This window comes from Oreochromis aureus, linkage group 22, assembly GCF_013358895.1.
Source record: "Oreochromis aureus strain Israel breed Guangdong linkage group 22, ZZ_aureus, whole genome shotgun sequence".
Taxonomy (NCBI): Eukaryota; Metazoa; Chordata; class Actinopteri; order Cichliformes; family Cichlidae; genus Oreochromis; species Oreochromis aureus.
In genome coordinates, this window is record NC_052962.1 from 7,444,490 (window position 1) to 7,469,598 (window position 25,109).

A 25,109-nucleotide genomic window follows, 5' to 3' on the forward strand; every position below is an offset into this window, starting at 1 on the left:
AGTCTAGTTACTGAGGGTTCACCTCTAGCACAGCAGACACCTGCAAGTGTGGAGACTGCATTGTGTTGCCTTTGAAAGTCACAATACCTGTGAAAGCTTTCTGTCCTGTATGAATCATCCAGAGAAAACACATTTGATGTTTGATGTTCAGATTTGCTATCAAACACATCTTTTCAATTGAAAAGTTTGATAGGATGATGACTAATTGTTGGGAGGGAAAAAAAAACAAAAACTTTTTTCATATTCTAAGACTTGGTGAACTTAGACAAGTCTTTACAGAAGCTTCTAGCACTTACATTATCTTATAAAGGGAAAAAATGACTGGGCCAAATAATCATAGATGAACAAAAAGTGGATATTGTGTTTTATATTATATTACTTTAACTTAATGTAAAGATTTGGTTATACTGCATAATGCAGAACTGCTTATTATATTTGTGTTTTTTGTGTTTTGTGTGATTTTTGATCTTTTAAGTATATACACTTATTAATAGTTGAATCTCATATCATACATGACCAAGAATTTAACAAAATGAGGTTGGTGTATGTATAAATAATTCCTGTTAGCCAACATTCTGGCTTCAGCCTGCTCTAAACCCTTGGTTTCAGTTTTTGGTGAAAGAAGAAATTCCTAATATATTCACCTCAGATGCAGAGCTTTAGCTATGAGTGAAGAAGCCACACCCACCTGTTGTTCCCGTTGGCATGAAGGGAGGGGGAAGGAAAGTAAACCGCTTTTTTCAGACAGGGGATGAACTGAGGGACTGCATCAGTGCCCAGGATGAGATACATGAGGATTATTTAGAATCATGCCGAGTAACTCCAGCAGAGACAAAGAACCAAAATATGGAGCTGGAATTTAAATGAAATGACATCTTTGTGTTTTGAGCCTTTTTGTTTATGGTTTGGATAATCTGCAGTTCAAGGTCAAAAGCAACTGCAATATTAGTTCAGAGAGAACAAATTCTTATCAAAATTCTATTTTAATTTTCTGTGATTCCTAGACAGAGTTGTATGTATTCTCAGTGACGCAAGGCCAACTGTCATTGATTGTATCTTGTTATTCTTTTCTTCATACTGTACTATCTCTTTCTCATTTTGCACAACACTCTTTCTGGTAAAACTCTGAATTCTCTTCTTTTTGGATTTGCTGGATAAGTTGTTAAATATCCGCTTCCCATACTGTAAGTGGAAAAAGAACCAGCCATTGTTTAAGATGGGCTGGACATTTTAATCAGTGGTTAGGCTTATTAGATGCAGAGTTTGATTCTGGGTTTAAAAGCAGAACATGGTGCACGAACCTCCATAAAAAGCCAATTACAAAGAGACTCTGGTCGTGCTAAAGTTCTGCCTTAGAGCAGGTTGTAAGGATGTGAGCTTTTCCTTTTCTTTCTCATAGATGTATTGTTGGACATGCAGTAGACACCAGAGTGATTCATTTCACTGTGTGCACAATAGACGCCTGTGCCTGTATGCTATAGCAAATTTATTCTGGGTTTGCAGCTGTATGACTCATTGTTGTTATAGGGTGTATTGTTTTCAGCACTTTGACTCAAACCTACAGGACCCAGCATACTCTTAATGCATTTTGAGGAACAGGTATGGTGTTGTTCAACATCCCAGCAAATAAGTTTGGTGTTATTTGCTGTTAGTGATTGAAAAAAGCAGTCATTTTCACAGTCTTTTGTTATTGGGCTGGACCTTTTACAGGATTGTAAAACACAAAGACTATTAGATGTTTCCTTGCAGGCAGGTTCTCTTTGTGGATTCTATCCTTATTGGATGATTGTACACCCAATATTAACTGTGATTTTTCTAACAAGCTGTGTGTTTGTATGCCTTGAAAGCTTTCAGTCAAAATCGGGTGTGGACCATGTGCTTAAGAGGCACAGTTGCTGTAAAAGTGGATAATCTAGAGTCTGTTTCACGCATTTCCACCAAAATAAAACAATAAGAGTGCCAGCATCAGTACAACACCACAACAATTCATCACCCAAAGTTGGAACCACAGACTTCTTTGGCTTTGGAAATGCTTTCCCTAGGAAGTTACCCCAGCTTCTGCTACAAACGTTATATTTTAATGAGCTCTGACACATGCAGAAATGTGGGCGGGTTCCTTAATGACAGAAACAGAATTTGCTCATACCGGCTCCACGTTGATCAAACAGAAGCAGCTGATTTGTTTTCAAGTGCACTCTGCTAAAGTTCATTGGCTTTAAAGCTTTAATGGCAAACCACAAGATTTTATGAGAGCAGCTCTGTTGTTTTAGTACCAGTACACAAGCTAACATACTAATAAATCTGTTTGATTGTAAAGAACAGTCAAGCCCAGTTGGTTTATTTTGAGTAAAAAGGAAAAAGATTGCTTAAGCCATTAGATCAGTAGTGGTGACCATCAGGTAAATGTATTCCTTTAATATACAGATCTATATTGACATGTACGCTGTTTATGTTTTTATAGTCTCTTTCATATCACTGACCTTGTTATGACACCAGAGAGAGCGGCCATAAAAGGTTCATGTGCTGCACGTCAGTCAAAAGAATTTGATTTCACCCCTTGACACAGGATGATAGAGGATGACATCCCTAAAACAGGCACTCTGTATGACGTCACCAGTGTAAACGTTAAGTAGACTCAAATAAAAATCAAAGCAGAAACAGGAAGATACATGTGTAAAAGCACCCATAGAGGTCAGGCTTAAGTTTGGCGTATAACATCTCAGACTTTCTTGAAGGACAATGAAATGTAAACATGCTTTACACAACTTTAATACCCTGTAGCATCAACATGGAACAGCAATTACATACATCAACAAAGGCTCACAGTACAAGACAGATTCCAGCATAAACTGCACATAAGGTTAGGACACAAAGGATGATGTGGCTTCAGGAAGTAGAGTGAACAAGCAACCCAGCTAGCTGCTGCTGCATTGGGGTGAAATAGAAATTTGTTTGCATGAGCAGATATGCTAATATTTGTGAGACAAAACCCAGTTTTATCCAGCGAAGCCTCTACCAACTGGAATTTGATCGGCGTCAAGGGAAAAAAGAACGGCCAACATCAGAAGGGCATTCAATTCATGTTTGATTTTGGGGATCACATCTGACCCTGAGCTTCCTCTCTTATGGCTAAAGTTATTTAACATTAGCTCGCCTGCTAACATGGATAAACTGTATAAGGTTGGTCTTTTTTTCAAATTCATTTAAAAACTTAAATTACAAACTTGCCAAAACCATATTCATAGTAAAGCCAAGTTATAGCTCTAGCTTGCTAACGACGACTCGTTTGAACCTCATTAAATTTTGCCCTTTTATTTTTAGCATTTGCATTGACAGCAGGCATTTACTGATTTTAACCATTATATAGTTGCACAGATATTGCAGAGAGCCGAATTTGGCGCTGAGCACAGTAGTTGCTGTTATTAAATCCAATCTGTGTTTTTATGGGATTGTCCAATATTGATATTTTTGCGACATGGTTTGTTTCTGGGAAGCAATTTATGCGTGAATGCCAGCAGCGCTTTCTTCCATATGTCTTCTCTCGTCCATTTGTCTTCTCTTTCTATATTGGTAAGACATAGTAGCAACCCACATTAATTCACAAACCCAGTGAAGAAAAAGTGTTTAAATCATAGAAACTTTAAACATTGCCATTGTAACGAGATGGTTTTCTAACCATTTGATCATCTGTTATGAACTCTCTCCATGTTGTAGTGCCTTTTAGCATACAGCTACTGTTATATGAATACTGTTAATTCGTCATTGTGTGTGTGTGTGCTTGTGATTGGATGAGAGAGAATTTGTATTAGCTGATAATAACGGTCTTTGGCCGGGGGGATGGATGGACAGATGCACCGGAAATTGAAAACCTTCTAGCCAATCTGGCTTGGCACTACAGTACTCTGTTCTCTGCGTATCTCTGTCTTTGCTGGGCCAGTGAAGTGTGAATTTGTTTCTAGCACCTATACCAAATTTGTCTACTATTAATTGACAGGCATATGTTTCTACGCGCTTTCTTCAATAAATCGCATTCCTTCATGTTTTGTAAATATGGTCAATGTGTTACCTGGCACTGGTTTTTCTTGGCATGAATATTTGCAGATTATGAGTAAGTGCAATCAATCATGACTGATCTGTATTCAGCACAGGAGGAGTCCACATGTTTATCTCACTGACCTTCCATCGCTCAATCTTAACACCTGTTTTTCAATGCTTCTACCAAACTGCAAATGCCTGTGGGCTTGAAAACGTGTGTGTACTGTCAGGGTGGAATGGATCCACAGTAGGTGAAGGAGACGTGGCTGCTCAGATGTGCCGTTTTTCCCGATTATCTTCAAATCTTCAGGCACTCATCTCCTACGAGAGCGAGGGCATGTCCTTAACTGGGTTTCCTTGACACTGTCAATTACTTTACTCACCTCGTCACCATAGCTTTATGCTTCAGTCTGTCCTCAGTGGGAGTCCATCACCTCGTGAAGATCAGTTCTATTTGATTGTGGTGCCAGAACCTTGGTCGTAGACACAAACATCTGCTGTGCTTGTCTCTGTTGAAAATATGAAACTTACCTGGAGTAGGAGCAGCTGCAGAGTTTTTTGTGGGGATTCTAGTGTAGGGTGACTTGAGTGACAGTAATCCCACTTTTGTGATTGTGCATGACTCACTGTAACGCTGGTGTGCAGTCCAGCTCATTCACTTAGCCCTCCTGTGAACCTTTCTTCGGCGCTCGCTCGATGTCATCAGGGGCATTTCGAGGGGAAGCTGTGCTGCAGAAATAGGTCGGCCCCTCAGACACGTTTGATGATTATCTTCAAAACGCCAAATGTCCAGCGTGCTGTGAGACTGCATCCAGTGCAGTTTTGCTCTCCTGTTCATAATGCCACATTATTGGAGTGTAGAGATTGAGGTTAGAGTGTAGATGTATGTGCTCCTCTGAGGGAAACATTCTAGGACAGAGAAAGCTTTCACCCGGCTTCCTTGTGCCAGCGTCAGGGGTCTTGGAGTGCACAATTTTCTATGTGACTTGCACCTCCTAACCCAGCCAAATATGAAATGAAATAGTCTCATTGCAGGTGGTTATTTGGAAGACATTTTTGCAGTAATCTCTCTGACAGTGGCTCCCAAAGTGGATTTGATGCTCAGAGCCTTTTCTGTTCTCTGCTAAAGAAGTAATTATAATTTATGTATAATTGTGTCTGTTTAACAATTTCACTGCTGGTTTACAAAGTATACCTGATCCCTGCTCTGTAGCTTCCCGAGGTCTTCCTGAGTAGCTTCACAGCATTGCAGGGCAGTAATAATGTGAAGGCATCATCCTGATTATCAGTTGAATCAACACCTCTAAAACATTTCAAACTAAATTTTAAAACCTTAAAACACTAAAATCTTGTTTCTTGTGAAGAATGACGACTTTTTCTAAATTGAAGGATCCTAGCTGGTAATGTCAGCTCGTTGTCCAGCTACAAGCAAGTAGTTTTCACCAGCTTTCAGTGGAATTGTCCACACATTCAGGACCCTCAGGTGGCTTCGGTGAATTAAGAGACTTCAGCAGAAATGATCCGAACCCAAGAGAAACTCGGTCTTTGCCTAAAATCTCCTCTATTTGCCAGATTTCTTTAGCTGTGTCTTAGTCTTCCACTGAGTGAAAATGATAACAGCCTGTAGCCTATAGATTTGGACTTGGATAATGTTTTTGTGAAAGAATAATAATATCTGTCAGGCTCGAATTGTTTGTGGCTTCCTCAGTATTCTAATGCAATAGCCAGCAATCTGTCTGCACAGCTATCTGCTGTTTCTGTGTATTGTGTCTCTTTGGATCTGAAGTCTTTTCTTTCTGCTTTCTGCACATTTCAATAAAAAAAAACTATTCATCATTGGTTAGTTTTAACTTCATCATGGTCTTCTCAGCCCATATAGGACTGAAGTCCACAAAGACACTCAACAGCAGTTGTGTAAAAACGCTACAGTGTCAAAGATTGTGGCTACATAATCACAGACAGTGACAGAAGAGTGCAAATGACAGTTTAAGCTTAGAAAAAACGAACAAGGGAAATAAAAGAGAAGTTAAATGGTTTGAGACATGGTTACAAACATTCACTCATGCTTATATTCACAACTATGGAAAATTTAGATTTTTGGATAGGATGTAAGTGGAAACCTGACAACACATGGTATGTAATTTCACACATGCCTGAGGAGATGGGTTCAAACAGGGTTCAGCTCATGTGAATATTTAGTTAAAATGTCCTTAAACAAGTAAAACTGTGTGAGGTTGTGGTTATAAACATAAATCTAGATGATTCTAGATTCGTTAATGTAGAAACATTCATTAGTTCTTACGATGAGTTTAGCAGCTAAATTTCCGAAATCTCTTCAGGAAGCATTGACTCAGCAAACTTCAAAAACCTTTCCAGATTTTATTCTTTTTTTGTTACCTTTTGAACCTCATAACACACCATTACTATGTCATAACTTGAGCAAGGTTTTATTTATTTTCAGATTGTCGGTAAGTCCCAGTCACATATATATGCCAAGACATTCATCTTAAACATCCTGGCAACAAGGAAAATTCAATCGTGCTTGAGAAAAGCTAATGTAAGCACTTTTGAAATAGTAGACGAGTGTGCCTGTGGCTGTGTGCAGTGAGAAAGAGCTATGCCTTTGGAAAAGAAATGCTGTCCAACACACACACACAGTTGGGTGAGTGTTGGGGGTGGGCGGGCAGAGCTTCTTCAGGCCTAATCAAATCCAGTAGAGACAGTCAGAGTCGGCTTGCTGCCTGCCAGCCAACCTGCCTGCTATTTTTAGAAGCCCAGCCCTGCCGATGGCAGTTCAGCTCTCTCCACATATACAGATCCCGGCTCGTGATAGAGATATTTATAACTGCCACAGTTGTCTGCCCAAGTGTGAAACTCCAACTGAACAACTGAATGATTTTCTCCTCCGTGGCGCAGGATTAAAAATGTTCTTTCTTTTCTCTCCCCTTTGGCTTATCCACAACCAATTTTATGTTCAGTTTTATAGCGCTTTGGGTTGTGATTTTTCAAGACTGTGAGAATTTAGCTATAGGATGCTGTGGCTATGGAAGAAATCAAGCATTTAAAGTTGATTGCAGGCTTGTGTCAGGCCATTTTCCGCCAGATGTGGCATTTTCTCACTCTTTTTTTTTTTTGTGCTTTGTTTTAGCAATGGGTGTCTAGACTGACAACTGATGCATGTATGCGTGTCACCACAGCCTGTGCTTACCTTAGAACTCCGTCCCATCATGCTAAACTAAGCTGCTTCCATATAGCTTATTTTTTTTCTGCTGTTTTTAGTTATGTGACAACCCCAAGATTTATAGACTGAAACCAGTCATGACGCTGGGAATCAAATCTGAAATGACTGTTAAATGTTTCCAAAGACCTCTGAAAAATATGGGTTTGTTGTTTCAACCCACTGTTAGTTACATCAGCTATGTAGTTTGTCAGTGCAAATAGCATTTTGTCTATTTAAAAGACTGAACTCTATCGTGTCTGATTTGATCATTCCATATCACACCATAAAATTTTGGAATTCCACTGCAAGACCAAGTAGAAGCTTTAACTTTGTTAGAATTTAGGTGGTTGTTTTTCAGTTAACGTGACATTAACAGTTGGACGCCCATTTTCACCATTTATTTAGTTAAAATGTTGGATAGTAGTTAAGTCAGATGAACTGATATGGTAACTATTCAAGACTAGACACCGTCTGTGAGTAACTGCTAGCAATGCAGAGACTATAGCATTCTGACAGTGGAAATTAGTTATTAGATTATCGTCATGTTTTTTCCCAATCTAACCACTTATTGTTACTTGTTATTGCTGCCGTAGACGTCATACTACAATGATCCTGAAGTTACAGATGAATCCACGTCAGATAGCTAGCAAATTTATCGAAATAGCGCTCACCAGTGTATAGAAAATGAATGAATGGGATGTTTTGTGTCGGCAACGCAATGGCATCTCAGCAGAAAAGTGCAGCACAAAGTGAACATTATTATCTCATCTTTACTTGAAGGAGCATTTTCAACATGTACACAATTCATACAGCTCAGCACAGGTAATAACATGTTTTCTCTCTGGGCTATCCATTACTAGCAATCTTTATCCAAAACGCTAGTTATTGACGTCTATAGAAAATTGCGCATGCAGAGTCTTAGCAGAGAATGTGAGTTGACGCTGCAGTGTCACTCCCATGAGAAAAGTAATGTTGGTCATTCCAAATATTGACTTTAAGCCCATTAGAATCGTACAAATTCAGCTTTTGCTTCATATACAGTATGTCCGTGTGTGTTTGCACGATTCAATAAATCACTGCACCTATTTCCACACTTTTTTTTTTTAAGGTGTGGCTCGAGGCTTTTTGCCCAGTACAGTAACTAATGCTTATTACACAAGCTGAAAAATGAAGTACTGTGTTTTTCACTTCAAGGGCTCCACACTGGTTTAATAACAGAAAACTATAAATTGATATCAAAGCTCACTTTGGTTGTAAACAAGTCAACAGGGTTGTACTAGAGTTTTATTCAGCTTAATCCAGGCTGAGATAAAAGCAATAATTCAGTCAACCTATGATTAGACTTCCTGTGTACCCAGACGTCTTGGCTTTGGCCGCTTTATCATGGTGGATAGTATCAGTCTCTGAAGGCTGAACTGAACTTTACTGCAACAAAGAGAGAAGATTTTGTAGACTTTTGCTGTTGATGTCCATGATCATCATCTGTGTTTATGCAAAATGTTCACAGTGCCACAGTTCTCACGTGTTGCTTAGATTTTTAACTGTGGTGTTCTCAAGCGTTGAGGGAATGTAAAATAATGGAGAATAATCAAAAGGCATAATCATCATGAGCTATAAGTACACAGAAAACCTGCTCACTGCGCAGTGCTACTGGATTTGTTCCTACAAGCCATTTATTTCCCTGTGCTTTATTTACCTGTTGGCACTACACAGTCGTCACTGATTGCGGTTTGAAATCCTGGCTGTGAACCACAGCTGTGCCCATAGCACCTTTACTTTCCCTACTTTATCAGCATATGGCCGCCTGTTGTCTCCGGGCTGCAGCAGGTACATCGCTCGTGCCTCAGTCCGAGTTGACGTGAGGAAACATGAGCGGGGAGAAATGGGAAAATAGATGGTGTTAGGGCTGGGGGATGTGTCACCAAGATGTAGTGTGGAAACCTCCAGAGATTTATAGATTTCTTATTATATTTTATTTTGCCTCTGTTTTGCTCTTTGCTACAAAAATGTAAGCAAGACCTTCTATAGACTCTTTCATGCTCCAGGTAGCAGTTTGATGAGCTCAGATGTATAATTTACTGCATTTCCTTCTGATAAAATATAACAAACAAACAAAACAAAACTACAGTTGAGTGTGAGCCTTGTTCCCCGGGTTGTTTGCCTTACACTTAGCTTTTTTTTTCTTTAAAGGTTAGCTTCTGTGAATGCATCCCTCATTAAGTTAAACCTCTGAGCTTTACCCAAGTGAGAATCGTTTATATTTGAGCAAATTGTGAAAGGGAGAATTTGATTTCCTCTGAGAGGCATCAAGCTTGTCGCTTCAGAGGAAATCTTTAGAGCTTAGTTGCAACATGCAAAGGGAGCACCCACCCTAATAGCAGAAACATGAGTCGTCTTTTTCAGTATTAGCTCCTTCATCCTAGCTGTGCTCGTATATAAATGCACAGGGATGTGTCATTCATCTTTTCCCTGATGGCCTGTCACGGCTACGTTAGTGCTAACGCTGTGATTTGGGACCTCCTGTCTCTGATGGCCAAATGATCTGGTCCATTAAGACATGTTCCCCAGGGACATCTGAGTTTTGTATTCTTCTTTCTAATTACTACTCATGTAAAATGCACAACTCTGTCTGAGCTCCCAGGCAGCTTTTTATTAGCTAAGCAACAGATAGTCGACTGGCTTGTCCCCATAGGTCTTTGGATTTCAGAGAGATCTCTTTAGTGGTATATTTGTCTTCTATTTTTTAATAAACCCATAAAAACCAGGGAGGTTAAAATGGAACCTGTTACACTCCAACACTCCAGTCATGTTCCAGTCATACCAGAAATATATGTTGAATAGAATATTGTTGTGTATATTTAACAGACCAGAGTTTGATGTGAAAGCTACAGTTGTAAGAGTTTTTTTTTTTTTTTTTTTACTGCACTTTATGGACTCCTGTGAAAATGCACCCATGATTTAAAAGCTTATAGAATCACGTGTAGCCGCAAACCTCTCTCTAACACGATCTTTGTTACAACGTTGCTTCAGTTCATTGAGGTTTGTGAACATTTGTTTATGCACAATTCTTTTAACTTTCCACTAAAGCATTTCAGTTGTGTTGACTTCGGCTGAATCCTCTTCTTGATCAACGTTTCGATTTCTTTATCTATTTTCTGCTGTGCTCGTGATCAGTCTTCTGCTGCATTTAGCTGTTAGTCAGATGGCCTCGCATTTGAGTCTAGAATATTTTGCTATACTGAGGTGTTCATGGTCACCTCAGTGATTGGTGCCCAAGTCCTCTGCTGGCAAAACAAGCCTGAATCATCACACAAAACACAGCAGCTGTTTACATTGTACAGACAAAAAAAAAAAAAAAAAAATATCACAGCACCTCATCTAGCACCTAGCACTACTGGAGCATGAGGAGAATCCAAACCCCATTCAATGTGTTAAACATCAGTGAAATGTATGAAAGTACCTTGACGTAAACTTGCTGGTTGTTAAAATGGTGGATAAAAGCGGTGCATGAGCAGCATAGAATGTATATATGAGCAAGATGTTTGGTGTCTAACCCAACTTCTGGGAAAAAGTGACAGCCCAATTAAATATGGAAACATTTACTTTTAAGTTAATGTTTTAATTGGCAGGTTATGAATTAGAAATGACCTCCTACAGCAAGGAGAAGTAACAGGTCCAAAAATATCAAAGACGGCACAACCCGCTGTGATCAAGTAAATGAGGCTCTGTGCAAAACTCGCCCGCCCCAAGAAGGTCATGGTAAGGTTTTGTTTATTGGCTTGGTGTGTGTGTGTTCATGTGTTCGTTTGTGAGTGTGAAATTGCTGGTATATGCAAGCCTAGGGGGTGAAATTAGTAGAGAATCAAGCGTTTCATCATGCTTGCTGGACTTGAATCCATGTGTGAAATCCAGTGAGGCAGGCCAAGCGTGGCTCCATATGCTGCCCGTGGTCGATGACTGAGCCGGTGTCAATCAGATCACCTTTGGATGCACCAAAGTCACCCTCAACAGGATGTTTGTGTAGCAACGTGCTTCTGACAGGTCTTTGTTGGCGAGTTATTTGTTTATATTTAGTGTGTGTGCATCAGCATGCAGTTTATAATTTCCTCTCAGCTCTTCAAAGCAGGTTTCACATCTTTGTGGCCGACTGCTGCTGATAACGTATAAGAACAGCAGTGGGGGTCCAAGGTGTGATGAGAGGCTTCTTCCTGTAGTCTCTCCAGCTGGTAAATGGTGTGACACCTGTACTGGACCACAGGGTTACATAAAGGAGCAAGCGTTTGGTGTCTGAGGCACCCGTGGGTCGTCTGTTTACCTCTGATCACACATGAGAAGAGGCAACGCTGCGTGTGTGCAGTAGCCAGCCTGCATCTCATACAGATGCAACTCTGTCCCTGAGAAAATGCAGTGCTGCTGTTCATCCTCTTTCCTTTCCTTACATGACTCACAACCTATAATCAGATTGAACTGTATGTAAGCAAATTAGTCAACACTCAGACAACAAATCAAATTACTCTGGATCAAATTGTTCTTTTATCATCCACAGGAAGTACTTATACTCATGAAGCAGAAACACCTGGGTTTGCATTGTATGACTAAGTGCCCAAATAATATTAACAATAGCTACGGATTAGTTTACTGTCTAAATTTAAGACCCTGTGAGTAGAATTCACAGGCAACAGTTGGCCACAATAATGATAGCGTTTACAAGAATCATTATAAAGTTGTGACTACTTTTTACGAAACTTAGTAAATGGTTATAAATTACTATATAAAACATAGTTCTGTTTGAGAAACTGAAGCATGTGATAACCACCAAAGTTGGTCAGATGTTCAAATAATGGGAAGTGGATTAAAAAAATACACATATATATTAAGTAAAATCTTAAACGTAATGACTTGATTAAAGATTAGTGTGTATACAGAAGCGGCACAGCAGCATTGTTCCATTGTTACATCTCCATTTTTGTAGGACCATGATGACCCTGGTGTTGTAGCCAGTCAGGGAGCTGTGGTTTTAAATATTTGCACAAGCAGCATGCAGGCGTTTCCCTGGCAACCGGGTGTTGTTGGGCGAGGATACAGAGAGAGAGAGAGAGGATTTGTGAGCAGGGACAGTCCTGAAGGGTTTCAGCGAGCTCAAGAGGAGAGAAGCTTTAATTGGCTTCTAATTTTCATGGAACTGTGTGGACTGTATATCCCTCCTGAGGATGTCACCACCTCAGCACTCATGTAGATTTTGCACTGCAGAAACTGAAACGATGTAGCATAATGTATCCCAACCAGGCCAGTGTGTCTGGTGCTGTTTTCCCAGCAAATCTGCAATGTCTGTGTGTGGTTTAACATGCAAATCACTCAGATTAGAAACTGTCATGCATCACAAATCTGCTATTTCAGGTGATGTTAAACGAAGTTCAACCATAAAAAAAAGTTGCTGAATGTGGTTCTGAATGGCGAGATTGCACAATTTGAAAGAATTATTTTATTAGTAATTCTACCTCTGATATTAATTTTATGTATTTATTTATTAATGTTTTGTGTTTATATGCAGGGAAATATTTAATGAAAGTTTAAAAACAAAATTGGTGTGTCATCTGAATGTTGCTGGTAAAGTAATCAGATCATCCCCAAGAGTTTGGAATAATTACCCAACAGTATCCACAGAAGACTCTTTTGCTACATGAGAGAGTTTGCAGTTTGACACTGTTTGCAGGCACAACACTGTTAGAGGTATCATTTGCCAGAATAAAGGCAGTTCAGGGTGGGATTTGATCCCAAAAATCCAATTATCCCTCCATGAATCATTTTTATGTCTTAAAAAAAAAAAGTGGGGTAGTGCAGAGTGAAACTGCAATGCAGGCACTCATTGTATTTTCAGTCATGAGCAATGAGACATGCCTACAGACTGCCTCTTACACAGTGGTTTCCACTGGACCAGACTGTTTTTCCAGTAGCTAATGCTCAATGGCTTTTTGTCATAATTAAATGTAATAAAATGTCAAAAAACAAAATTTTAATATTGACGTTACTGGAATGCCTTTAATCATTTGAAAAGAAGTGTTAAACTCATTTTTGTTCATGTTGGCCAGAAACCACTGCATAATAAATTATTCAAAATACTAATTGTACAATCTGCAAACTTTCAGTTTAATGGACCATTATTCTGCAAATCATCTAATGGAGAGGCTGAAATGTTATAATTAAAATATGGCCAATTTCGACACTGTGTTTAGATTTTCCTCATTCAGTCATCACTAAAAACTAATTAAGCTGTTTAAAAAAAAAAAAAAAAATCTATAGAAGGCCTTGGGTAATGTCTCTGTTAGAGGGGATTATATTCTGTTGGAGATGGACATCTGCAGACCCCATAAGTCTTTACTGTTATACTTTTTCCAAGTTTGTTTGAAAGCCACCTCAAGACATGTTTTTGGTCTGCAGGAGGATGGAGAGTCATTTCTAGTGTTATGTAATTAGGATGGCATGGCAGGAGTAAAAAAAGCATTCGGAAAGGGTGTATGGGAATTATATCAGAAAGAAATAAAGATATTAATTGTGGATAGACCTCCTGCCACCCGTAACAATGTGTGGGCCACAATGAAGAATAAAATTCAGTGGTGAGTTAATAGAGCTAACAAACTGCTGTTTGGTTTTAGGCTGCTGAGTCATAAAAATGAAGAATAAGTTCACATTTGCAGAGTAAATGAAATGTGAAATTGTAGGCGACTGTACGGGATGTAAGGTATCCTTTTTTTCAGAACTTGTATTGTATGTATTGTATCTATAATTAGCCCTTATTTATATCTATTTCATCTTATATCAACATTTAATATGCATAGTTATATTCACGATGATGCATTGTGGGGTAAAGGGGAAGCCGGCCCCAATAATTTCAACAGATGGTTGCAACAAAGTTTTAGCATGGGCAGTGACACCTCAGACCCCCCCTTTATTCAGACCCCTGGAAGAACACAGCCAGGATCAGCTTTACACCAGCGGTGTAAATCTGATGAGTGAAAATATAAACGAAACCATAGAAAGTGTAACTATAAAAGACGTGAAAGCAGGATATTAAAAGCAATATGAGGCAAATGAGCTCCTGATATAGAATTATTGTGGTACGTTTAATAATGTATAATAATTTGATTACAACTTAATATCCACTTGATGGCAGTTATGTCATTGTAAAGATGATTATTAACATCACTACGGGCTTATGTTGCTGCTTTTTTTTTTTTCTCTCATTGCATGTCACAGTGACAATCGTATTACCGGAATGATGCAGCTGCCGGAGGGAATTTATGTCATACAGTGCTCTTCACATTTTGTGGCAGTGTTTCCGCTCTCCTCCACTTCCTATAATAACTTGACATCTCGTAACCCCCCTCATCGCAGATTCCTCATAGTTGGGAAGGCTGCTCACCCACTCTTTAAAATGTCTCCCATCCTAATTGCCACATCAGAAGCAAACCCTAACTGTGAGGGGGTGCAGAGCGTGACATTATAAACGCCGCGGGCAGAAATGTCAGGACCATCATTAAATGGATCTGCTCTGGACTCTTCCGCATAGGCTGGTGAGGTTTTTCGGCAGGTTTCGGAGCCGGTGAGGTGATTATACCATGCTATGGCAACTTGTGTGCATCCCCGCGTCATCTTTCTTACCAAAAAGTACATGTGAATAAATAAAACCTTCCTTCTTTTCCCTGTCAGCAATGCTAGCTATTTATGTCTCCATGCAGTGTGTTTGTTACAGAGTAGTTTTAGATGCCCTGTCCCCCATCAGCTGTCAGATCAACAGACTTGTTCACAGCGCCCTCTCTCCTCATCGTCTAGCGATTATTACAAAGTCATTACACCACTGGGCCAATAAAAACATATTCACTCTTATCAGTCCTCCTGCCCTCTCCTGAATCTGTTGCCAACAAGCTCAGCAGAAACATCTTAATGTCAAACTGTGTCAAGGCTATAAATTGTTTGACAGTGCCTCTTGCAAGCATAAAATTCAGACAGATAGAACCAAATGATGGTTGACTTATACACTGATTAACTTTAAACAAAAGACAGCACAGTGAGCTCACATTCTCATATTGTTGCCAGCATGTTGCGTCAAGTTTGACGCCATCATACGCTGTCTTCAGTAATGAAGAAGAGCACTCAGCATCAGTTTCCAAGTGTCTGCAGGGCATTTGGCAACTTAGTCCTGTCTGATATTTGATCTGGATTTCACTTCAGCTGTTTAACTCTTCACTATTTCTCGGTAAGTTGTTCGCCCTCGGGTGCCCAGCTGATTGGCTCAGTGATTGACACCCAGGAACACACATGAGACGCAGTCCTAGCATCTTTCCAAATGAACATGCTGCATCTAAATGCCCTCAGGCGATTTCTCAGTTTCCCGCTGAAGTTGAGGCCAGCAGGCAACTTAAATGGCTCGCTTCCCTGCCACTAGGCAGATGCAACCGAAGCAGGGGTCAAGCCTCATTTTAAGGACAATTAGACACAGAGGCTACAATTTCATCTCATTGTCAAAGTACCTCTGTCAACCCTACATTCAGCCACCTGTCCCAGATATGATGGAAAATCTGAAAATAAAAGATGACTTGGAATCCAGATAATAAAAACAGGAACAAGTATTCAGATCCAGTTGAAAAAGTAAATGTTTTCAAACAATAATAGAAACTGGTGTAAGTGTATCTTTGATTTATGCCTTTTCTAGGTTTGTAGGTCTCGGTCTGTGGAAATAATGTGGTGAAAGTCTCTTTCTGTGTGCTTGTGTCTGCAGTTATTGCCATTAGATTTGTTTAGTTCTTTAATCTAACATTGTGTTAAAAAAAGGAAATGGACTGTGGAAGACAAACAAACATTTATTCTTTTTGAAGAATTTGTTTTTCCCGAACTTTACCCAGTATGCCCGAGATAAATGAACAAAGACCTGCATATAATATACATGTCTAACGAGTAAGGTTAAACCATAAATGGAGGAGGTGGAATGAAATGTATTTTAAATGAAATCTTAAAGAATTGAGTGACCTTAGTTTAGATTGCTTAGTTTTTCCTAGTAAGGCTGGACCTTGTCTCGCTGAGGGAGACGAGTTCACTCACCATTCAGTTAGACGCCCTATACCTGTGAAAGTGTTCTGATCTTGTATGTTTTGATTCTTCAAACCACTTATTGGATTGATTGTGATAGCAACAAATCCACAAAGTTGAACTAGTGTTTAATAAAATAAATTAAAAAAGATTGCACGATGGTATTAAAAAGCATTACCCAACCATGGCTGTGTCAATATTGTTACGACTGGTACAATAATAATAAGAGCATTTTAAGTGGATGCGGTCGTGGTCTGTTAGCATACCCTTGTTCATTATTTTAAAGAGGGAAGGAATTATTCAAATATGCTATTTATTAACACTCGTAGAAAGAGAAAAATGTGGAATATTCTGCCACTAAACAATTACAAAAAGCATTACTGTATGGCACATGAACAAATGGGAAGGTTTTGTGAGAAAGGGCATCTGATGTCAAAGCAAAACATGCAAATCCATCCACTGTGGTGACCTGCTGGGAAATAAGGGAGCAGCTGAAAGTTATCATTTGTTTTTCAGAGTATGTCCTCTTCCTGTCTGCTTTAAAAGAACTGATTGCAGGAATTGCCCTGTTACCTTTTAACCATGAGCAGGTCAGCAGAGAAATCCAACACACCTGTTTAAAAAAAATAATAATACCTAATAATGCTGCTGTCATTGATCCTGAGCCACATTTGTAAACTGAGTCTGAAGCAGCAGAAGATGCCATCCTGACTAGTTCATGTAACAAAGAAGTGTTCACTGTTGTTCTTCTGGGAATGGGTGACCAAATCATCTGTATGCTGCAAAAAGCTTAATCTCATTCTGACAGAACTGACTGCTTGTTAGAAACAGTGTGTTTGAGTTGTCAGGTACATTCCCCACAATCCAGCTGCATATGGAGAAGATTTAAGAAATATCGGTAAACACATCCGAATCTCATGGATTACTGAGTGATGCGGTATGTTAGTGTAGGCCGTGCCCTGACTTATACGGTGAGGTGTAGTATAAGAGCTTCACAAGGGTCTGTGCTGTCTGTTCACCTTGTATGTCCAAATTTTTGAGTACAGCTTAAACTTAGAGTACAAATCTATAGATATAATCGGATGATTCTGTAGTAATTGTATGTATAATAAGAGCAGGAGAGGAGTACAGAGCATAGCTGTAGGACCTGGTGGTGTCGTCTTGAGAGAAATCATCTGGTTCTGATTGTAAATCATTGAGAAACATGGTGATCGACCATAGAAGGAAGAGGAGGAGCTAAATGTCTCCCGTACCTGGGCGTGTGCTTCCACAACAAACTGACCTGGGAAACATCACAGAGGGTGTCTGTGAAGGTCACCCAGTCGCCCAGGTCAACGTAGTCTAAGGAGCTTGGAAAGAAAAGCGTCTGGACTTCTTTAAGTTTCCTTGAAGACGTTTCACCTCTCATCTGAGAAGCTTCTTCAGTTCTAAAAGCAATTGGTGGAGAGTAGAGCTGGGCGATAGAACGAAGTTCCGTAGACTGAAAGCGCTAATTCGTCATCGAAAACAACCAGGAGAATCCCTGCGAAGCAACAACAGTCAATTGAGTCTGCTTTCTCCAGCGTCTTACCATATGACAAAAAAGCTAAGAGACATAGCGACATAACGAATGCCATAGCCTACCGTCTTGCTAAAGACATGCTACCAATAAACACGGTCGAAAATGAAGGATTCAAGCAGCTAATTGAGGTAATAGCTAAGCTATACAACAAGGAGAGATTGAGAATTTCCTTTTAGTTCTCAGTTTATTTGATATTGACAAAAGTTAGTCAATTTTGTCTGTTCTTCTGTAAAACAAACTAAGATTTATTTTTAGAATTAATATTTTGTTTCTAAGTGGAATTGACAATTTAGTAGTCTGTTTTGTTTGTTCTATTTTGAAACTTAAACGCTTTAGCGGCTGCCTTTTGTGTAGTTTGCAATATTTGCCTTTATTTATCTGAAACTGAAGTCTCATGTTCTTTAAGTACATCTGCCCTGTTGAACTTATTATGGGAAATAAATATTTAAATCAAAACAAGCTGCTAATTATTTCACATTTTACTTGTGAGCAACGGCACATTTAAATCTTACAAATATAGTTATTTGGCTTATATCGTGATATATATCGTTATCGCCTGAAATGAAAAAAACATATCATGATATAAAAAAATCTTATATCGCCCAGCTCTAGTGGAGAGTCCCAGATTTTAAACCCTATGAGAGTGTCCCCAAGAGGTTCATGAACCCTATATTGATCCTATACCTAATCACAAGCCAAGATGTGAAAACATGTGTGGGTCACAATCAGCAAGGTTTCGGGTGAACTCATTGTGAACCCTAGCCACATCCTATCATGTGATTTCCTGAGGTCAAATGGCCCAGGATGTGAGTGGGCGTTAAGGCATCCGGCAAGGCATCTCAAAACTGGATTATAGATGGCAGACAATTGGTGTCATAAGCCACCGCCTCTGTTTAAAGATGGTCATTCACAGTGGACATAGATGCTTCTTTCACTCCTCCTTCAAACCATCAGTCTTCTCTGTCCAAAATGTGAACATTTGCATCCTCGAAGCAGTTGCATTTCTGCTCAAACAGAAGAAAAAGTGGGGAAAAACCCACATTAGTCACCAAATTCTTTGCATTTTTGACTGATGCTCTTCAAAACATTAGACTTCAAAAAATGGCGTTATTTTTATTTCACTGACTATATGTGTGCCTTCAGTGGTAATTGCATAGTGTGCTTGACTATGCTGTCAAGGAACTCTGTTGGTATTGAATCCACACTGCTTAAATTGATATTGATTTTCTTGATTTCCTGAGTAAGAGAGCCTATAAGTGAATTTCCCAAAATGTTGAAGTCCTCTAAGAAACACCAAAGCATTGCCTTTGTGCCAACAAACAGGAGTCAATAAACCTCGTAAGTTTGTGCATGTTTGAGAGTCCCTGTTTCTGCCTACCTGTCACTGTGATGCTGCTTCTTAGTATTCCTGTCAGGAGACGTGTGGCCATGCCATAATCTTCTCAGCACGATGTGTCAGGGTCTTTATCTCCATTCCAGTGCATTCAAAAAGCTTTCAGTATTGTCTTGTCTTCTCCTTTTTTTTTAACCAATTATGTGTAGGAGTGTGTGATGTTCAGTGTGCACATCCATTGTCGAACAGATGCTGCATTTTGTGTTGATGAACACAGAGGATGGTCTTATGGGGTTTTGTTGTGACACAACACAGCAATGTGTAGTGATGGCATTCAAGGTAAAAGCCAACCTGCCATCCGTGTCCCGTCTGCAGTGAGTAAGTGTTTTTAAAAAGATTTAAAAAAGGCCAGTGAAGACACAAGGCAATGGTGGTTTTCTGTAGTACATTTATATTAATTTAGACCAGATTAATGGTGATATTATTATCAAGCATGTAGAAAAACATCAATACAGGCATAAAAATGTGTAGGAATGGTTGCAAAATGGTTTATAAAAATGTAAACTGGCTTATTGTGTCGTTGCTGGCATAAGGTTTACAAAGATGTTGGTGCAAAGAAACACCCTGTTTTCTTCTCTGTAATGTCTGGATACGTAAGTTTACTTTGGTGAGATTCAACGTTTTCGGTCCCTTTTTATATTAAGCTGTTGAACAGTAGTGAGTAGAGGTTGTGCAGAGGTAAGCATTGTCCTGTGTCCACTGACCTGTGTGGATTATATACCACCACGCCACAGGTGCAGAGTGAGCAATTATAAATGGCTTAGCACAAGGTAGAAAGCAATAATATTAACTGCCAGCCGCTATCCTGAATCGTTTATGTCATTTGGTTCCTTGCACTCTCACCAAGGTTTGAAGCGAATAATCAGCAAAAACGATCTTCAATGTCTTTTATATTCTTCAGCTCTTCTTAGAGTTAAGATCTTTGGGTTTAGTGTGGAGCTGTTTTTACACATTACTGTACTATTATTCCGATGGTAAACCGAGAGGCCTTTTTATTTTCCACATATCTCATTGTGTGCTTGTCTTTGAGAATTTCGTCCTTTGATAGAGTGTTTTATTTTGCAGAGACTCTGAGACGCATCTTTCAGACACGATAACTAAGGTCTGGATAAAAGCAATCAAATATCAAATATTCAAGCCTTTACTCAATCTAAATATAGATTTCCATTTCTCTGTGTAGAGCTAATCAATTATTTTAAAATGTGTAAGAGAACTGATTCATTTTTTATGAGATGCGTTAACCAAATATATTGTTTGTTTCATTTATTTATTTTAAACTCCTATTCATACTAACCCAATTCTGAAAAAGTTTGGGCACTATGTAAGATGGAAATAAAAACAAAATGCAATGATTTGCAAATTACATAAACCCATATTTTATTCACAACAGAAAACATATCAAATGTTTAAAATAGAAAATATTGCCGTTTTAATAAAAAATAGGAGATCATTTTGAATTAGGACAGGAATAACAAAAGGTTGGAAAAGTAAGTGGTACTAAAAGAAACAGCTGGAGGAAGATTTTGTAGCTCATTAGGTCAACTGGGAGCCGGTCAGTAACATGTCTAAGATCCTCTTTTTACACCTGTGAGTTTCTCAGAAGTACAGCTGGATGGAAATTGTGACCAATTTCAGCATAATGTTCCTCTACATAAATGTAATGTCTGTAAATATCTTCCCATACTGCATCTAGCACAACAGCGTAGCTTTGTAGTAGAAGAGTAGGTAGTAAGCTGGCCTGCCTGTAGTCCAGACCTTTCACCAGATGAAAACATTTGAAGCGTGAAGAAACATAAAGTATGTCAAAGATCAGCCAGAACTGTTGGAACAGTCAGAATGGGACGACTTTCCTCTCCAGTCCAACAAGCTGGTGTTCTCAGTTTCCAGGTATGTATGGCCTAATTTTAGCAGCTACACACATGCTAGCTTCGTGATCAATGCAGATTCGGTTTAGTGTCACTTTTAATAGTTATTTCAGTTCTGTCAGTATTCTTGCTTTATCCTATTTCAAAAAAGGCTGATACACCATTCACTAAAATAAATTAACTCTAGCTCTTTTAATTTATTTCCTCTTGCTTTGCTATTTTCTATTTCTTGCTGGTCACAAACTACAAGACGTTAAGTTGGATGGGGAAAAAACCCACTAAATACAACCTCTAGTTGTCAGTGGTGGTGAACACTTTGATAAAGTCATTGCTCTAATCTGGGCATTCTCACTAATCATGTTGTTTCTATGCATTTGTGCAGCCAGGCATTGTGTTGTGCTGTTAAAGCAGTGTGTGTTTTTCCTGGCGTGCTCCTAGCACAGCCAGCTCATTACAAAAGGACATATTTTTAGCATGGTGTGATTGGCGTGGAGTCCTAAGAGGGCCAAGAGCAGAGGGAGAATTGAGTGAATGAGGAGCTGAGGGGCTGGCCCTGGACTGAAGAGAGAATCAGAGTACACAATCGCTGTTTGATAGTGTCGCTGAGACAATCGCTGATCCTCAAGAGGATCATGTTGAAGCTATTAGTACCACATAGGCAGCCACAAGATGACACTTACGTAACATAGCAACGGGTCGGCTTGGAGGAAAAATGAGTTGCATATCTTTTTATGTCTCACTGTTAGAAATACTCACTATAAACAAATATGCTGTAATACACTGTAGAGATGTGAAGCATCGGTTGTTTGCTTGAATGAAGCATTTTGTGTCCCAGTGCAATATTATGGCTGTTTGATATGTATAAAATAATTTTGACAACAGACGAGTTCTGCTGCAGAGCAAAGCTTTAGACAATGATGTTAGGAGTTGTTCTTTGTTGGAGGAAAACAAGTGAGAGAAAATGTGGACTTCTCCTGGAAACTGTCTACAACCGGTTTCTCTACTCAAGGAAGCAGAGGGAATTTAGTCAATCAATTTAAATGAGATTTATATCAACATGCTGTTCCTTTCATTCTGCTGCCAGCACAGCATGAGTCTGTCTCTTACTGGAATTGTAAGACAGCTGTTCTTCGTCCAGATCCAAAGCAGACTGGCTCCACCGCTTCACTTCCACAGTAGTAGTAGAAGACACAAGTATTCAGAGGATATCAGAGTTTTCATTTGCAGCCTTTGTTTTATTTTGCATTCGATCACAAGGTTGAACTTAAAATTAAGCATTCTGATGCTGTTGATATGATACTAAGGCCAATGTTTTAACAGCACATTATTCTAGCTGTTTGGTATTTGAGTACACTGATCTGCCACTAACAGATGGATGACTTTCAGTGAAGTGTAAAGTTTTTCCCCTTCTTGTTCTTCCAAATTAGTGCCAGAGACACAGTTTCAGGTTATGTGTCATTTTAGACAGTTTTGGCTTGCACGCATTGTTTTAAATCTACATCAATGCATTTATGTACAGCACAGTAATAAATCATAGGTTTCAGCTGTATTACTTACCATACTGTTTCTGCACCTTATCTAGTGTAGTTATTTATTTGTAAATAAAGTTCAGTTACCTTTGTTACATTCTGTCAAACCATCACTGTTTTTGAGACTCATTGGGTGATGTGATGTATGACCAACATTCTAGGATCCAGCCACTGAACCATGTGTTTTTATAAGACTTCACACTATACTGTTACTGTCCATGTCTTATTCTGTCAGTCTCCCCATAAACTTTGCTGTAATGCACTCCATATGACTCACTCTAGAATCTAGTTATTTTTTTATGTATAAAGATGTAATGTTCATTACTGTGAAGGGGATATTATGAGTAACTTGCAGTTTTGAAAATAGGAGTCAGGTGACTGCTGCTTAAAAAAGTTGTGCATTTACTTTAAGATCAAGCATCTCAAAGTTAATGCACATATCTTAATGCAGTAGCTGTGATTCCAGTTGAATGAGTTCACTAATGAACAACTCATTATTGCAGTTTGCCCCTTTATATTATCCACCACTCCATTTAACATTTTCTTACTTTTTCAGGTAATTTAACTCATTTTTAATTAACCTGAACTACTTGGCAGATTAAGTAAACACCTCTTATTACTGTAATCATGTCAATTTTGACTTCTGCTTCAGCATGTGTGTATGTAAAGCATAAGACGGCGTCATTAGAGCTCTCTCGGGCTGATTGTGGCGTTACACATGCAGTCTCAGACTGTACTAAATATGATTTTTTTTTTTTTTTTTTGTAATGCAAGAGGAAGGTGAATAAAAGACCAGCCAGCACCTGTTTGTCAGCTTTAGTTTGTGCTTATTGTCCATTAATACTGTAGTGTCCTAAGTGAGCATGTCTGGAAAGTTCTGGGTTTGCATTAGCGAAGCTGAAACATACGTTTGTTCCATCATGATTGTTGAGTTGCTTAGGTCTTGTTTCATCGACCTTCATGTTGGATTTCTAAAGCTCTTATATGAAAAGCAAAGTGAGTTGCTGTTTAAAAAGAGTTGCATCATTTAAGGTAAAAATCAAGATCTTCAGAGTGAAATGCAAGGACAAATGTAATGTAGATTACACTGTGGCAGTGTGAAGATTAATGTGTTACAATTAAATAAGACAGAAAATAGATAAATAAATAAATGTTGACATTAGCTTAGAAATATTTACTCATTTTGAAATGTCGGATTAAGCTGGATGAATATCGTATCAGCTGCATGATATTTAGGTTTACTAACTTCTGTGAATCATTGACATTGTTAAATGTTCTGTTGAACATGTAAGGTTACAAAGCTTTATACTAAGGTGCACCATTCAGGACAAAGAAGCCTTATAAGAAAAATTTTTAGTCAGACACCAGGGGAAAAAAATCAGTGTGAAAAGTGGTAACAAGCTAGTTTCAAGTTTATTTCATTTAGCTGAGTGCTTTTCTTATCTGCGTCCTACCGTGTTTACAGATACATGTACTTGTTTCTAGTCTGGATCTACTTAAGTCAAGTTCCTTCTGTTTAGATTTTGAATTTTTCCAGTTAAAAGAACAGAGTTAGTATGTCCATGTAATTTGTCAACCAACTGGTGGTCATATGTGCTTGAAATGCAGGCAGCTGGACGGTGAATACGCTTCACCTCACATCCAAGAGACGCCTTCAATCCTAAAATCTGATGGAGTCCCACATGTTTAATCCATAGTGGGGTTCTCCCCTTGGTGGTGGTCCTGAGAGCCATTGATCTACCCCATAATGATAATAATAATAATAATAATAATAATAATAATAATAATAATAATAATAATAATAATAATAATAATACGATAATAATAATAATAATGTCAGTCTTTAAGGGTCACAGGGACAAGGTGTGACTCCTTTGTGAAACACTGCCCCCCACCCTGCCATCATGTGAGTCATTAAGGTTACAAGGGTCAAGTTGTCACTTTGGGTTCAGTCGCAAGGGAAGGCATCTCAAGACTGCATCATCGGTGGCTGATAGCTTCTGTCACAGGCCACATAACGGGACAAGACTGAGCTGCACATCTGCACCCAAAAGAGAAAGGATACACTTTTAAGCATGCTAATGGTTTCATCCTAAGGGAAAGATGAATAGCTTTCATGGGACTCTATGGCGCTATGGATGCCTTTATAATATATAAGGAAGAGTGTAGGTTTGTAGAACATAAAAATATACCAGGACCTGAAATAAATCCAGTACCTTACCAGATAAGTGTAAGTTTGGAATTAAGCTGTCGGATGTACAATAATAATAATTCTCTCTAATGTTGTTATCTCTCATTGGTCAGTGGGCTCTGCTTTGTTCATTAGGTTGTAATAGGTCAGACGTCTAGCCAGCAGGCTCCAAATCATTCCATTTTGGCTCTCAGCCTCCACAAAAGTGGACAAAGAGTGAAAATAATCAAG

At 38.9% G+C, this 25,109-nt stretch overlaps 1 protein-coding gene across 4 annotated transcripts in view; it reads left to right on the forward strand.

The window, feature by feature from the left end:
• Positions 1-25,109, forward strand: part of trappc9 (trafficking protein particle complex subunit 9) — a 219,019-nt gene that overhangs the window by 86,802 nt on the left and 107,108 nt on the right. The gene's annotated exons all lie outside the window — the stretch shown is intronic.